Below are 13,220 nucleotides of genomic sequence, written 5' to 3' on the forward strand. Positions count from 1 at the left end.
GTTATCCTGGGATCCCTCTGGACACAGTTATTCATCACTGGTGCTTCACAGAGCGCCTGTCAGGTTGTAGATTCAGCTCCTTAAGGCTGCTGAAATGAGGCATAAATCCGTGCAGTTGTTATCCACGGCTGTCGCTCCGCTTCTCCGCCGGCTCCGATGTCACGCTGACTTGTGGAGGGGGCAGGGACAGGGCAGGGCTGTCTGTGCGAATTCAGCAAGGAGCTGACAGTGCTGTGGTACGGTTTCTCTCTAATCTGGCAAATCCCATGGATGCTCAGGGTTTTCTTTTTTGTCAGAGCTGTGCCCTCTTTTCCAAGTGGAAAAGATGACATATTTAGGTCTGCTCTCCAGAAGGACACTTTAAACTACCTACAGCTGACTGCAGTCCCCGAGTTTTCATGTGTGGAGCCACCAGCAAAGGAGTCACAGGTCTAAGGTATGTGCTGGCCTCAGCTCCAAGACATGTCTGAGCAGAACTGTGGCCTGACCCCTGCAATGCTCATGCCTGGAGCAATAGGTAGAGTGATGAGAGATGCTTGTGCTCCAGCCTCTCCGTTTGAGGAGCGAGGCTGGCAGATGGCCTGGGGCTGTGATTAGAGCATGTAGCACACTCACTGTGCCTGCGAGTGACAGCAAAATGCTCCCTTCCCCCTCAGCCCAGGTTTTTCCTGGGTTTGTTCTTGCATTTCAGATTCTTCACTTTGGACAGGAGAGGCAGCGCTTCTCCCCAGGGGCTGCACACCCAGGCATGCCTCAGCTGCTGAAAGGCACAGCGTCTCACTCAGCAGATCCTGTGTGACGGTGCTGATGCTGCTACCTGGCCTCAGGTCCAGATGCAGCTGGGAGCCCTGGGATGGGAACGTGAGGTCTGTCTGCACCCAACCCTGCAGTACCTGGGGACGCCGCATACCCGCAGCTCCCACTGCCTTCTCTGCTTGTGGAGATGAGTCCCTGAATGAGCCATCACAAGGCTTTAAATATAGCACAGTTTCCTGTGGGGATGAAACCCTCTGTAGCACAAAGAATTGGAGACCTTTCATGTGAATCTGAATCCAGACATTCCTCTGACGAACAAGCCCAGACTCCCACCGCCTCCACCAGTGACAGGGGCCTGATCCATGTTGTGAGGGTTTTCCCACTGCAGGAAATCCCACCTGGCCTGTGCACTTATTTTTAGTTGTGAGGGAAAACCTCTCTTTGCCTTCAGACAATTCACATCAGCGTGAATAAAAAGCTTTCCAGAAAGCCACCCAGCACCTGTTGCTTAGTGCTCAGCTGAAACACTAATCCCAAATTGGTGACTTTGCAACAGTCTCCATAGTGATTAATTGTAATTTGCAGACAGGGCACGGTGACTTGACAAGGGAAATTGGATGCAGAAGCAGGAAGACTTCTTGCTTATAAAAACTGTGGAGGGACACAATTGATTCAGTGCATCTGTTCTGTGTTATTTATTGCTGCTGCACCTCAGCCTTTCCTGCTCTGTGGAAGGGGTTTGGGCAGCACCACAGGGCTGATGCAGAGATGGAGAATTCCCTCTGTAACCCAAATGGATGAGTTAATGCAAGACAACACTCGCCTACCTGCTGCATCTGATTCAAACATGTGAGTAGGGCAAAGACACAGGCTGACAGCACCAGAGGATGAAAATCCTTGTGGTGCTGGCAGCAGCATATGCTGAATGTTCATCCCAGGAGATGGGGATATGACATCCCCCTAATACCACTCGCTGCCTGTACTGTGGGACAGCTGGGCAAGCTTCTTATGAGAATGATTCAAGGATGGCCAACTGTTATGGGGAAGAAAAGATATCATAAGGCAAGTTTCCTCCACTTATTTTGTCTTTGCAAACATCTTCTGGGAGACTCCAGCATCTATCTGCACACACAGACAACTCCTCTTCTTTCCAGCTCATCCTTTTCTCTGGGTATTTTCCGCTTCCCAGATCATGGTTGCCAGGAGAGCAGTTGCATGGATCGTGTCATCTTCAGGGAGTCCTGTCTCATCATTATTCAGTTACCTACAATCCTCTGATTGAAGATGCTAAATCCCTAGCTCACAGTCAGATTAGAAAAGTGATTAGTTACCTGTGCATCCCACGTTAGAAGTATAGGATTATATGGCAATTAAAAGGGATCAGACTCAGCCTATTTAAAAGGATGCTGACATCTTAGAAATATTTTTTACAAGCATTTTACACTGAGCCTCCTTACCTCAAATCTTTTCAGGCATGTTAAGTGAAATTTTGAAGTTGGTTTCTTAAAACCATTATGTTTTGTATTTCGTGCTCAAGTGATTAGGGACAAGGAAGGCAAACTGCTGGCAATTACACTTGTCATTGAGGTCTCAAGTCCCAGGCAGTACCCTGGTGATTACACTGCTTAGGCCCAGGTACTGACCAGGAAACACGATAGGGCTATGTGGTTTTTCCCCTATAAAAGACAAATTAACTGATGTGTTGGAGCTGCTTCAGAGTTTTAAAGATCTACCGACTATAGAATATTTTTAACAGCTACTGATGTATCTTGAGGGTTACAGTCGTGTATTCATGCGTTCTTACCATATGTAAATGTTATTGTATGTGAATATATAACCCACAGGTGAGGGTGTGTTACCTGATTCACCCAGGCTTGCACCATAATTAGCTTTTTTCTGTCCCTCAGTGTGTCTGTCTGTCTTCTCCAGTTATTTCTGCACTGTTGGCCAAGCTGAGCCACAGCATAGAGGGATTCAAGCAGTCACAGAAATCAGATGGTTCCTTAAAGTTTCATGAAAATACACAGGGAGGTAGAGGAGGGAGCCTCTGCTTGTCCCCACAGAAGGGCTGCAGATTGCATTCAGCTTGTAACACAAGTTGGATGCCCACCATGAGCACCACAGCCATGGGCAAGCTTCAGTCAAAGCCCACGTCCCATTAGGCTCCACAGACCCTGGCCATGGGACTGGTCTGTGGGCGGCCTGGCTTGGTTACTCCCACTGCTCATGCAACTACTCTACCACTCTTTTACTTTTTCATGTAGTGATCTCCATCTCCACACCTCTAAAAAGCAACCAGCTACTTCCAGCTGGCAATTACAGTTGCCATCTTGATCCTTTTCAAATCCTACAAAAAAAAGGGGGGGTGGGGGGAAGGGGCTTTTCTTTGTTTTCTCCTTTTTTACCTTTTATCTTTTTTTATCTTTTTTTTTTTTCTTTCTGTAATTCAGATTCTAAAAATCCTTGTGCATAACTTCTCAGTATTTCTCCCTAATCTATATTTATTGTATAAGCTGCTCCCTGGGGAGCAAGTAGCTGTGAAGCTGTAAGATGCCTCCTAGGGAGGCGGGCTTTTCCTGGTGATGGGGAGCTGTGATTCTAACAGTCACGAAAAGGGAGATAAGATCAAAATTGACTAATGCCTTCTCTGTTGCTCATCAGGCCTCTAACTCAGATGCATATGCTGATGCTGACCAGCACAGGCTACAGGAAATGTTCCTAACTGGCACCAAAGCACTTCATTTAGCCCATGAAATTCGTGAGTGAAGCTTCTCTCCCAGTCAATGGGGAGAGGCAGGCTCCTGCTCTGAGTCAGCCGATGGAGGAACATGACTGAAGTGATCTGAATTGCCCTCGGCAGGAGCCGACCTGTCTCTGCTGACTGAGGGAGGCGGCTGAGTACCTCGGTATATGTCTTCAGAGAAGTTGCAGCTTCTATTAAAAACTGCTTCTTTAGCAACGTTGAGTCAAGTGCACTCAGCCTCCTCTACAGCGGGCCTGTTCTCCTGCAACTTTACTCCTTGTATCAAGCATAGCTGTATAAACAATGCAAAAATAGCCCGTCTTGTAGCAAAAAGGCCTTCCAAAGGCGCAGTGCTTGAAGACAGGACAACGGGAAGGGGCAGAAGGAACAAGCTTTGTTTATTCTTCTTTACCTGTTTTCCAGTACTTTTCCTTCTCACTTGTTTGGGAGGGGAGAAAGGGGAGAAGGTAGGCAGGCTCTGAAAGGGCTGCTGTGAGCAGTGACTTGCAGGGTCTGCAGGAAGCTGAGGAAGGAGAAACAGATCCCGATGGAGGAGGTCTAGTAAGGCTGAATGAGGAGGAGAGTCCCCAGGTGGTTGGTTTTGTGGCAGAGCTGGAAGGGTAAGGCTAGGACTAGAGTTAACAGCAAGACAAAGGCTGCATGAGGCCTTGAGATGAGACCGGGGTCAGTGAGGTTGCTGCAGCAGGAGTGGAAAGGGGAGTTATGGCAGCAGGAGGTGGGACTGGTGGGGCAAGAGGGCGAATATGGATCAAGGATGACCTCTAAGAGGAGAGAGGGGATTGTGTTTCTCAAGATAGGGATGTAGCAGAACCTGGAGGGAAAACTGAGAAACCAAAACCATAATTTCTTTTCACACATGAAACCAGAGTACCTTTAAGAAAGAAACACACGTACACCAACCAACCAACCAACAAGCTCAAAAGCACAAATGCTATGGAAAATTCGATAGTCCTGGCAGAGTTTTCTCTAAAAAGACACCTAATGATGATAGACATGTTAGCACCATGAGCAGACATCTGTCTTCTTCCTGACAGGCATCTTTTGAGAGAGAAATGGTGTGCTTCTCCCACAGCACTGGCACCCAGAAACATCTGAAACCCACACCCTTGTCTGGCCATTCCTTCCTGTAGGAAGGAGCTGCATATGCATTGAATGCCAGCAATCACTCTTGCATTACAGCAGCAACTGAAGAGAACAGCATGGGGTTTACTGGGCAATAAACGTCCAGCTGGCACATTATCTTGCTGTGAAGTGTCAGACCGATGACCCAGGGACACCGCTGTTTTACAGCAGTCATTCCCGGGGAGAGAAGCCAAATCAGCCAGGAGATCTCTCACCCCCAAAGCGCAGTGGGATACCAGTCCCTGAAACATCTTGCAGTACAAGTAGAACTGGTGTATTGCTATGCTTTAGGCTACAGGATCATCCTCCCTCAAATAGAGAGAAAATAGCAAAATAAGTAGAAGTATTTTCACTCAAATACCAGCTGGAAGAAATCAGTGCTGCTTCACTGAACTCAGTGGACTTAAAGTAACCCACAGCTCGCCACAGTCGTGAGCCAACAGATCTGATCTTGGACTCAGGCTCTGACCCAGACTCAAACATAGGAGATTTGTTTTTATTGTTGTTTGTTTTAACTGCTTCCTTCAAGAAATGGTATAGAACTGTCTGGGAAAAAAAAAAAAAAAAAAAAAAAAAAAGAAGGATTAGGAATGGCTCTTCTTGGATGAGGAAAGCTAATGGTTTTTTTTCTATTTTTGTCTTTCCTTTTGTTCTCTAATCTCTTGCTGATGCTAATGGTTCTAGTGGTATAGGTTGCTCTGTGTGCCTCTTGAGGATAGAAGGACTGCTCTTATCACATGTCTAAGGTGTCACAAGGCTTGGCAGAAATCCTTATCTTCAAGGGTTGGTGTTATTTACATACATACGTCTTTATCTGTCCTTAAACTGATGGCTGGAGTATCTGTGAAAATGGTTGTTTCTGCAAGAATTTAGGAAGTTTCATGATTGACAGTTTTTAATTCATTCCTCCTCCCCTCTCCCTCCATAATTAGTGCAAATCAGGTATATAACTATATTTTACATAAAATGAATATTTACATTTTTAAAATCACGACTTCTTAGACCCTAGCTAAGAGAAGCAAATATTGTGCCAGCTAGTGGAGATACTCTCACCGCTTACATGTACGTCAGGATCTGGGGGAAGGTATGAAAGGGGGTGAAACAGGGGGGTAGCTCGGGACATTGCAGCTGTGCCTGTCTGCAGCATGCAATGCTAAGGGAAAAAGAACAGTCATGGGCTGTAAACTTGCTCCAAATGAAAAGCAGACAGCTAGAGAGGCAAAATTCAAGAAAAATACGTGGACAATCAGAGCAGGGCAAGATACTGCTCTGTTGCTAGGTGATAGATCTGTTATCATGCTAATGACAATAAAAGATGATACTGGTACCAATAAAGCATCTTTCATCTGAGAATTACCAAGGGTTCTCCAGACAGCAAGGCTGTATTATTCCCATTTTCCAGAGGCACAGACGGAGATGAATTGATTTGCCAAAGGTCACCCAAAGCATCACCGACGGATTTCAGAATACAAAATTGTCCTATTTTAGTTCTGTTAGGCCAATGACTGTCATAAAACCTTTCTTTGCAAGCAGTCCCTCCCCCCTCACCTCATCAATCACCCCCATGTCCCGCTCTCCTGAGGGGACATCCTCCCCTGTCTTGTTTGTGTTTCTGGTCTTGTTTAGATTACAAGATCTTCTGGCCCAGGAGTGTGGTTTAAAAGGGACTGAAGGGCAGAGCAAATGCATGGGCCAAATTGTTCTGTTCTACATACATACCTGGCACTTCTCTGTCCTCTGGCACTGGGAAGTGAATACGCTGTGATAGGCCTGAAAGTTTCTTGTCAGATACTAGCTTGTTTGCCCCAGGCCCCTGACTTATAACAACAAATGGTGTTAAGCACCCATTTCTCCTGGATATTCTGACCAGCTGTGACTTCTGTGTGAAGGACTTCTAGGTTGCCCCCCATGACTTTGTGTTAGACAGTTATCTGCATCGAAGGCCATGAAATGCCAAGGGGCTGTATTCAGAGAAATGCAAATGCTCCTGAACCCACTGACAAACAGCCTTCTCTATCTGCACGTCTCTTCCCAATACTGGGGCTCCTTAGGCATGAATCAGTGAAGACATGAGTCAGGCGTGATTTTGTCTGTCATTGTTTCCCGTTAGAGATCGTGAGGAGCACACAAGTGAATCTAAATTATAGCACTTGTAGGAAAACAGCATTTCTGATTTCCATCTGAAGAACAGAATTTCCATGATGACGAGGAGTAGTCTCCAATTTGCTGATGAGCTGATACAGTCTAGCAAGGACAGCGGGGCTAGAAACACAGAGGGGATGCCTACATGAGTGATTTTACTCTGAGTCATTGTTCCCTCAGGGGTCTGGGCTGTACATATATTCCACCAGGTGTTTCCTATGGTGCTTCCAAAGGTACACCCCCAGCAGTCTCCACTATATCTAAAACCCAGGCTTTTAAAACCTGTATTTCCCTTTCCTCATGTGTAAAATAGGGATGCATCTCTTTTGTCCCTGACTGTCACTGTGAAAATTTAGCTAATCTTTCTACAATTCAACAGAGATGCAAATTGCAAACGCAGTAGGTGCTAAGCATTTTAATGACTCCTCTCTCCTGTTTTTCCTACCTCTCAGAGTCTTGGCAATTTTTCTCAGTCTCAAGTGTTTCAGCACAGGAGGACACAGCCCCAAAGCAACTGAAGCACAGGAGACACACAACAGCTTTGTGGGCTTTGTTCAAATTATGTAAAAGACTAAGACAATTTAAAACCTCAGGGCATGTCTGTAAAATAGATCCTACTGGAGTGCTAAATCCTCCAAACTGATGTAAGACTGCCACTAACTAGCTAAGAAGAAGTCCCAGCCCAGTAAAACATTCATGTGCTTTACTGGATTGGGCCTTTTTCCCCTTTCCATGGGAAAAAAATAAAAAATAAAAAAATGTGAAATGGCACTTTTTAGGTAAATGCACACTCTGGCCAAGTAGAGATATTAGCAGCAGTGGAGCGTGGAAAGACCAGCTAAGGAAAACCCTGCTGGCAGCCTCATGGCATTTGCAGTGTAAGTACTGCTCAAAGATTTCATGTTATGCTTGAACCTGTTTTACAGGGGAGCCTGAAAGCCCTGAACAGGATTAACTCCTTCTAAAAGGTGGAGATGCCGCATGGATGAGTAAAAGCTGCTCTGCTTGAAGCACTCCAGAATGTTGCCTGGATGTTGCCTATCACCTTTGCAGGTGTTAGCTCAGTTCTGCAGATAACAGCTGCAAACAGATGTGGTGTCTTTGGTGAGCTGCGTCCTTTCCATTTCTCCAAAGATTGAGTGGCGTATCCTCATGGAAAGACTGCTGGCAGCAAGGCTTAAGTAGGTAGCATTTTAGTCATTGAATCTGGTGAGGGAATCAGGCAGTCACCTCTTCCAGCAGCTTCTGGAGTTTCCAGTTTCATTGAATGCCAGTGTACACCACTCCGTGGCCCAGGGAGTGTGAAGGGGCTCGTCCCAGCTAAAGACCCTTGAGAGAGACACTTGTTGCTTTAATGTATTACTTGAGTAGATGACATGCCTGGAAGACTCAGTCAAGGACCTTAGGCAAAGAATTTAGGCAAAGCCCTGCGCAAATATGTGCTAGGAAGATGGCTCTTTTCTGAAGGATACTGCAGCCTATAGCAAATGGAGAGGGACAAAGTAACAAGGAGTTAATTTTGGTTAGCGCAAAAAAACGTCATCTCGGCATCCAGTGGCCAGAAGCCATGCCTAGTTTCTGCAGGCCCCGCAAAAGGAAGGGTTTATGTGGGGGCTAGGAGGAAAAGGCTAAATTAGTTTTACAGAGAACTTCCCCTCAAGTACCACGGGGAAATCAGGCAGGGCCTGCTTGCTAATGCAGCACATGTAGCTCTCCTGGCAGCCTCCTCGGAGGTGGGAGACGGCCCACCAGCACCGAAGGGAGGCAGGAGGCTCGGGCAGGGCCGCCAGGCCTCGCGTGTGTGGCGTCGAGGAAGGGAGGCAGGGCCGGGGGGTGGGCTGGCTCCTACGTTCATCTCCCTCCGCTCCCCACGGGGACCGCGTAATATATCAGTCTGCTTTGCATCAAACAGCTGTCTGACAACAGCCTTCCTGAAAGCGAAAAGGGGAAAAAAAAAAAAAAAGCAAGAGTCCTTAAAATTCAGGCTCTGGCTCTTGCTTTTGTCAATTGTCCTTGTCAAAGCCCATTTGTCAGAGGCTGTGCTCTGCAGGCTGTCACGTCACACAGCTCGGCACCCATGGCTCCTCCGCTGTCCCACAATAACCTTCACAGCAGATGAAAGACTGAGCCTTTCTTCCTCCCCATCTCCTTGCTTTTTTTCTTTATATACCAACACTAATTTATTAAACCAGAATTTATACAGAAAAATTCCTACAGTCACATGAATGTACTGGCTTCATGCATGGTGATGCAGTAGGTCTAGATCTGCACTAGCGTTTTAAAAGAGTCCACAGCAATAACACAGAAAGAAAGGATACACTAGAAAAATAATCCCGGGTATGGCATGGATTATAAAATGCTGCCACTTGTTTCATTGACTTGTGTCAGCCTCGCATGGCCACACACATGCCAGCCTGCACTGAAAGACGACTTAAAGGCATTATGGTCTCAGCTTCCCCAGCAAACGATGGCCCCTGGCAAATGTTTCTGAATCCAAATGTCTTCTGTCACCAAAGACTGAAAAATCCCTCCATGGTACATCGTGCATCTATCTGCCTCTGGCTAATTTCTGCTATCTGTTTATTATTTTTGTTTCATATCCTCGTGTTCTTCTGAGCATGATAGGTACAACACAGGCGTAATGACATTTTTTGCGAATTCTGCATTTAACAGAAGAATGCAACATTGCTCTGGGTAGTTTGTTTGTTTGTTTGTATGTTATGATGGCGATTTCTTCCCTTGGAGGAGGAAGGATGCAAATTCCAATGGCTCACATAATTCACTGTTGTCTTTTTATTTTTTAAGTCACAAATTAAAGTGGGAGGTTCTGATACTACACACTCTTACTTTGGGTCGAGTTCCTACTAATTTACAGTTTTGTCTGTGGAGTAGCCCAGTGCAAATGGGATGTCTAACCTGGGTGGAGCCTTTCCAATTTGGCATCAGTGGATTGTGTGAAATCTCAGTGAAGAAACCTGCAGCACCATCAAGCCACGTGCAATGATCCTGTTAAAATCACAGGAAGGCTTGCATAAAGACTGAGGACTAGACCCAAGATGGATATAAACCACCTCATCAGAGCCAGCATTGTTGGCACTGAGTAGGAACGTGGCCTGAGCACCAGGTGGCCACAGGATGACCCTACACATGTAGGGTCTTCCCCTTTGGCTGACTAGACCGGGTATCCCTGTACTAGCACAAGGAATGAATTGCTGTGAGGGCATCTAGTCACAGAGATGTGTCTGGCTGAGCTCCTGTGAGCCAGGCTGAGTTGATTTCCTCACAGCCCTGTTTGCCTGCCAGACCCCTCAGAGCAGTGGCTGTGGGCTGGGTGGCATGCCACTCCTCGGCCACCAGTCCTCTCCTGGGGGCTGATGCAAATTGCATCAGACCAAGGGGCACACCACCTCCCCTTCTATCCCTGCATCAGGGATGACAATTTCCAGACCAGGAGCAATAAACTTTTAGATCACCCACCACAAATGACCAGGGGCTGGCTGGAGGCAGCCTTGTTTATCAGTAATTATCTCTGGTGTAGGTTTCTTTCCCAAAGGCTCCATGTGGAGGGCTTTTGTCTTGTGCAAGGTGTCACTTCCACAACCAGGAGGTGACAAGCCCAGCATCCTCCCTGCTGTGTCTCTGCACCAGGCTCCTTCACATCCCCAGTGACTCCCAGGTTAAACTGCTGCATGCTGTGCTTTTGACAGCACTGTATGGCATCAAAAGCCACAGAGGCATCTTTACCAGACCAGTTTATGGTGTTCCTCCTCTAAACACAGGAAAAGCTGTTTGCCTTCTGCTCAGCAGAGGGGTTTTTAAATAAAATGGACTCTCCATCTTAAATACATCATGATGTTTGTAGGACACGTTGGTATTACAAATCCCACTTGACATGAGTCATTTCAGGTTGCAGTTAAATAAGAGTGGCTATATCTTTCCTGAAAGCATAAGTCAGTTAAATATACCCTGTGGTTACTGCTTTGAAAATGCCTTAAAATCAACTTAATCTGATGACAGTCGTGACAGTCACATCAGAACATCCAGCTGCAGAGCACGCCTGCATGGAGGTCAGTCCCTGCACATGACTGGCAGCAGGACTTGCCATGAAGAGAGGTGGGCTGCCTTTCTGAAGCCCCTGCAGCAGCCCCCCTGGCCCTCGAGCTGCTCTCACTACTTCTCGGGCTGCTGGCACAGAAGCAGATGCTGATGCCTTCACAGAGACATGTCCAACACCACCGGTGTCCAAATGCAGGACAGAACATCTCTGCCTTGGACTCACACCACATGTTTGAGCTATAAGATGTGCTGTTTCCAGCCATGGATCCAGTCCCGGTGCCTCGGCCTCCCCAGTATGCAAACTACACCCTAGCCCCAGCTGTGAACCTTTTCCTTTACAATTTACTTCTTCCAGAGCTCTGCAAAGACAGCTCAAGACACAGAGAGGCTTTGTGAGAGTTTCAGAGCAAACTGCTGTTTTTCCATAAAGAGAAAGAACTCAGGTCATAGATCTTTGCAGAAAGAGCAAGTTCCCCCAGTGCTGGGCTTCTCGGCTTCCCTCCGACCTCCCTCCGGAGGCTCAGGTTGCACGCTGGAGCCTGAGCACCAGGTTCATGACCTGTCTTCTCAGGTCCTGTACATTTGTCTCTCCTCGCTACAAAAGCCAGCTCAGCCATAATGGGGACCCTTTAGGTCCCCCTGGGGGCCCTTGCATGCCCAAACGTCCCTGAGTGACCTCATTTTGGACCCCCATGCATACCCTCCCCATGGGTCTGGGAGCCCCATTTCAACTCCATGCTGCCTCCCAGGCCCTGCCCCAGCCAGTCCTAGCTCACTCACTGGGCTTCATGGGTGGGCCAAATGGGAATGATTTTACCTGTTGGCAGGGCTAGTTTGATCTTGGAAAACACATTGGCAGAGCTGGTTTTCAGATTTGTCATTTTTCCTTCCACACTGTACACTCACTTGCAAACAAGCTCCTACTTTTCCTTCCCTTTCAAAATTTAGTAACTAAAAAGGGGAGAAAAGTTACTCATAGGATAGTGTATCTAATGCAGAGAATGAGCAAAGCCATTTGTTATCATCTCACCAACACTGTGTCACAGGCTGGGTAATACAGAGGAAGCTAAAACCCATTCAGCTCTGTTGAAGGGTATAGCAACTTCCAGAATCACCACTGACCATCTTTCTATCATCTGACCCCCTTCTGGCAGGTTTAGAAAACATCACAAGCACTACAAATATGAGCATAGCCCCACAAAGTGTTTTGTTACCTTGCCTGGGAGCCCTGTTCCCCAGCAAACATTGCAGAACCGAGAGACAAATGCATGCTGATGATGTTTATAAGCACAGCAAAATCTCCTTCCTCATTAAACAGCTGAAGCAGCATCCCAGTTTCCTTCCAGCTGCTGCAATCCCCTGTCACTAAAGGCTACCAAATCACACGAGTCTTTCTAGAAATCATCAGGTGGGATTAGCCCCAGCCCCTCTCACCACTGCCCTGGCTGGGGGCTGAGCTTCCTCCAGCCAGGGTCACCTCAACATTGCCCCTGGTTCTGATCAGCTCCAGGGCTTGAGGCCAGAGTGTTTACACTCTTGCTGTGGGGGATTCCTCCTGCCAAATGCTTCACACACCAGCATGGTTTGTGCACTGCAGAGCAAGCTGGAAGCCAGTCAAGTCCTCTGTTCATCTTCCTGGAGCAAGAAGCAGCACGCTGTCCACCTGGCTCTGTCATAGTTCATGCTACTGTAGCTCACAGGGAGGAGAGCCTGTGGGATGGCTGGACCCTTTCCAGTGCCTTTTGGTGACACAGGTACAGCCACGGCTCTACCTCCCCTCTCTGCTCCCACTGCCCTCCTGCAGCAGGCTGGTGGCTCAGGCTGGCACGTGGCTATTGCATGGCTTCAAAGGGATCGTGCCAGCATTGTCCTCTGAGAGCCCCACAGGCACCTACAGCAAACCTGGTGAATTTGCAACGTCTTTATGCTCCTGCTGCCTCCAGCAGCAGGCTCGCTGCCCTCCAGTTGCTCCGTGCCTTCCACAGGGGAGGATATCAAACAGTCCTGGTGGGAAGCCACCAAGAGCAGTAGGAAGATGAGCACAGTCCTAGCATCATTTTCCTTGTTGTGCTCATAGCCAGCCTCTTTCATTCACCAGCTAATTTTTAATGGCTGACATTAGGGTCATCTATAAAACTGGGCACTAAGCAGACTTTCTGCATATTGATAACTCTCTCTGAGGGTCTGTTTTGTCCAATGAGTAAAGTCTATTGTGCAGAGAGTGTTTACTGAAGAAGTAACTGGTCACTCTAGAAAAGAAAATTCATTATTCCATTCATTTAAATTATTAAAATTATTTATGAAGCCTTAGGCTCGTAAATGACAAATATACAGCCAAAAAATTGTGTTTTCTCTCACGCAACTCTCGTGTTGTATGACA

The 13,220-nt window shown here is 47.1% G+C and overlaps 1 long non-coding RNA gene across 2 annotated transcripts; it reads left to right on the forward strand.

The window, feature by feature from the left end:
- The first annotated feature begins 1,253 nt into the window (after positions 1–1,253).
- Positions 1,254–7,107, forward strand: LOC139999197 (uncharacterized). 2 transcript variants are annotated; one of them, XR_011804421.1, is made up of 3 exons: positions 1,321–1,605; positions 1,695–1,818; positions 3,418–7,107. It is a non-coding gene; the product is annotated as an uncharacterized lncRNA (long non-coding RNA). The 2 variants fall into 2 exon arrangements; XR_011804420.1 differs by having other exon boundaries at positions 1,254–1,818.
- The last annotated feature ends 6,113 nt before the right edge of the window (positions 7,108–13,220 follow it).

Source organism: Anas platyrhynchos, chromosome 1 (assembly GCF_047663525.1).
Source record: "Anas platyrhynchos isolate ZD024472 breed Pekin duck chromosome 1, IASCAAS_PekinDuck_T2T, whole genome shotgun sequence".
Classification (NCBI taxonomy): domain Eukaryota; kingdom Metazoa; phylum Chordata; class Aves; order Anseriformes; family Anatidae; genus Anas; species Anas platyrhynchos.